The following is a 3,659-nucleotide window of genomic DNA, read 5'->3' on the forward strand; positions in this document are numbered from 1 at the left end:
GGAAGGGACCTCTAAAGGTCAACTAGTCCACCCCCCCTGCCGTGGGCAGGGACATCTTCAACTAAATCAGGTTGCTCAGAGCCCCGTCCAGCCTGACCTTGAATGTTTCCAGGGATGGGGCATCTACAACCTCTCTGGGCAACCTGTGCCAGTGTTTCACCACGCTCATCGTAAAAAATTTGTTCCTTATATCTAGCCTGAATCTACCCTCTTTTAGTTTAAAACCATTACCCCTTGTCCTATCACTACAGGCCCTACTAAAAAGTCGATCTTCATCTTTCTTATAAGCTCCCTTTAAGATCAGGTACATCTGCATCCCTGCTTCTTATGGCTCCTGGCTGTATGAGTTTTTTCTGCAGAGCTACCTGTGTGTAGCACTGAGGTGCATGCTAAGACTGGCTTCCCAGGTGTGTTAGGAAAGGCACATTCAGCCCTCAGTGAGGGAAAAAATTTCCATCTCCACTTTCAAATGAGGGGTTAAACAAACCTGTGGCAAATTTGACTGCTTCACAGAATGTGGTAATGGAGTTGATGCCATGTGGATGGCAGAAAGCGTACACGATATTGGCCAGTTGTTTGATACTGCCACTCTAAAAGCCCCAAGAATTAGACCAATTTCACACTAGAAGAGGTGCCTGTTTCTCACATTTTCTTTCACAGTTGGAATCCTGGTCACTTGTTGATCTTCTGTCCTCATAAAATCTTTCCAGTTCATTTAAAAGTTGGCTCTCTTGTGCATTTCTTAAATTCTTTTTGGAGCTCAAGGTTTGAAATGCTTCCTTACTTCTGAGACCAAAAGGGCAAAACTGGAAACTGAGTACCTTGACCCCAAGGGCCTTATGCTGCCAAATACAGTCAGCCAGAATTTGTAGTAAATGGGGCTGCGGGATCATGCTCCAGCATTAAGTACTAGCTACATGGAAATTTGTGCTCTAAGGCTTCAAAATCTTATGCTTTCCCTTCAGCTTTCTCCAATGCATCTCTACAATACAAGGTAGAAGTTCTCCACTGAGAGATTTCCAAACTTCTCTTTACAAAATTTTACTCTCCACATAAAGAATGGCTGGCCATATAAGGCTGGTAATTTATTTCCTTCCAGTTAAGGATATCTCTTCTTTCTACATCATTTTAGAAAATACTACTGTTGACTCTTCTTAATATGTTTGCTTGCAGGACAACCCATGAAAAAATGGTGCTGCCTGTGCTATTCCCTCTTTCCCCTCTCTCAAAGCACACTGTGCACAGACATGCATGGAGTGTATATTTATTACAAAGCAACATAGAACGAGTTGTATTATATTAACTAGTGATCATCTAGTGAGTATTCTGGTTTAGACAGTGTCCAATGTTTCAGCTGACCTTTAATTACTCAGTTATAGAATACTTTGCTCCAGAAGCAAAGCTGCTTCTATATCTTCTAAAATTATTGTTCATGTATGAACTAAATCACAGCACCTCAACTGAATCCTGTTGAGTTCTGGACCTGAAATAATCCTGAATGCAGAGGAAAATTGGTCCATATTTAATACACAGTTCTAGCTATGGAAAGGGCTGAATTGAAGTCCTACGCTGTTTTGTGGTGCAGAACTCACCAGTTCTAGAAAGTTACTTTAGGAGTTCACCAGCGGATTAACTCTTACCTTAATCAAGACTAAAAATGTTGCTTACTAGCATTGTTGCAAGATGTATTAAAAGGAAAGTAACTCATTTGGTTGGTATCCCAGACCAGGCTGCCAGGAGTTAAGAGACTTGATATTAACCCACGCACAGTTGGGTAATCCCCATGCTGTGCTGCCTACCACCACCTGCCAAATCATACCGTGCAAGTACAGAAGTCCCTCACCTTGTTAATCTGAAGCTGATAGACAGGAAGCAGATCATATGTAAAAACTTTATTTTGCATAAGCTGAATTGTATTTTCTCTTTCTTCTGGTACTTGTGACCTCTTGCATCTAATGCTACAGATCTTCACACATGAAGAACTTACAATGGGACATCTAATAGTTCTTTATGAAAATGTCAAGAAAATCCTGGCTGAAGGTATTGTTGAGTCTCTGCCTTTAAATTTTAAGCAATAAAGTTCAGAGTAACCAAGGTAAAAAAACCTGTTTTCCACCAAATTTTACTGCACAAGAGCCATCTCAGGATCCTGATCTGAAAGACCCAGTATTTCCCATCTTCCACTTTAGGAAGCCATGTAATTAGGCAGAAATATTTCCTGAGGGACCCCTCTGTGCTGCTGCAGCTTTCGGGAGAGAGGTCGCTTTATGCATTTGTTCCTTTCTTGTTATCGAAATGTCTGCCCTGGATTGCTCTGCTGTTGGGATTCTTACTGCTTTGGCCAGCACAAATGGACATTGCAAAATCTTCTTTGTCACTGCAATTTTTTTTGTGTTACCTGCATATCCACACCAATTAGCTATGGAGTACAGGCTGTTTCAAGGATTCTTCTTCACAGAAGCATGCAGATGTATAAATATAGCCAGATATTAAACTTCTTGGAAGCTCTCGAACAGGTGAACTCTGTAAATCTTTTTTTTCATTAATATAGTCCCATAGGAGTCAGCAAGGGTGTTTTATAGTGGTGGTGTATCCACATGCATCTAGAAAGGGGTGTATCTGCTCTCTATGCTGTGAAATGAAATGAACAGGTAGAAAATTATCATTTATCTTGGTTTTAATATAAACTAGCATTACAGTTCATTAAAGGGCTTGAACTTCTGGCTGTAGAGTTTTCAGCATTTACTATATGCTCAAGGATTGAAAAGCTGTTTATTATTGTTATTCATATCAAAGCAATGCTTACTGACTGGCCTAATTATGCAAACGCATAGCAGGAGAGAGTTACTACCTGCAAATCTTACAGTATAAACTAAGAAAAGAGTGGGAGCAGAACAGAAAGGGAAAGCAGACGGACAAAGTGCTAGAACTGGTGCTCTCAGATTGCCAACCAAGGTCTGTGTGTTCTGGCCCCGCTGAATCTGTTATAATGTGATACTTTCTAGCAGAAGTTTCCCAGATGCACAACTGTAGATCTGGAAAGAGCAGCGAATGCTTCTAATGAAGGATCTTGATCATCAACAGGTCTTAGAAGTCTCTTTTAAGTGATGTCAAGGAGATGAGCTTGCTCCTGTTGGCTGTGATAGGGCAAAACTGTGCTTCATGTACATTTGGATTATCTGGAGGTTAGGAAACATGGTAATATGGTTCGAGTAGTAGGGCTGAATTAAGCTGACTAACCTGCCTGACGAAGACGTGCAGTGTGGTAACAGAAGGGTGTTGCAGCAGCAGAGTCTTTCAGCTGAAATAATTTTGTCTCTGCTAAATTCTCTTCCCTGATTAAAGAGATTCATGACATGATATCTCATCCCTGACCTCTGACTCCAGTTTTATCAAGAGCTCCTTTACCATTACAGCTGCATTGTGAGATGTCTTCAAATCATTTCAATCAAACTCCTTTTTATGCTGATGTCGACTCCGGCAAGGCGCAAGCACGCTCCTGCCAGTCCACCCTCTGCAAACGCGCGAAGGCCCCTGGCCCGCAGAGCGATGGCGGATTTCTTGCCGCTCCCGCAGCCTCATGGCGTGTCTTCTGGTCCGAGCACCCCAGGGAGGCCCCTCGGCCGCGGGCCCGGGCCGCGCTGCGCGGCCGTGGCAGC

The sequence above is a fragment of the Aptenodytes forsteri genome, unplaced genomic scaffold, assembly GCF_000699145.1.
Source record: "Aptenodytes forsteri isolate BGI_AS27 unplaced genomic scaffold, ASM69914v1 Scaffold15, whole genome shotgun sequence".
In the NCBI taxonomy this organism is placed as follows: Eukaryota; Metazoa; Chordata; class Aves; order Sphenisciformes; family Spheniscidae; genus Aptenodytes; species Aptenodytes forsteri.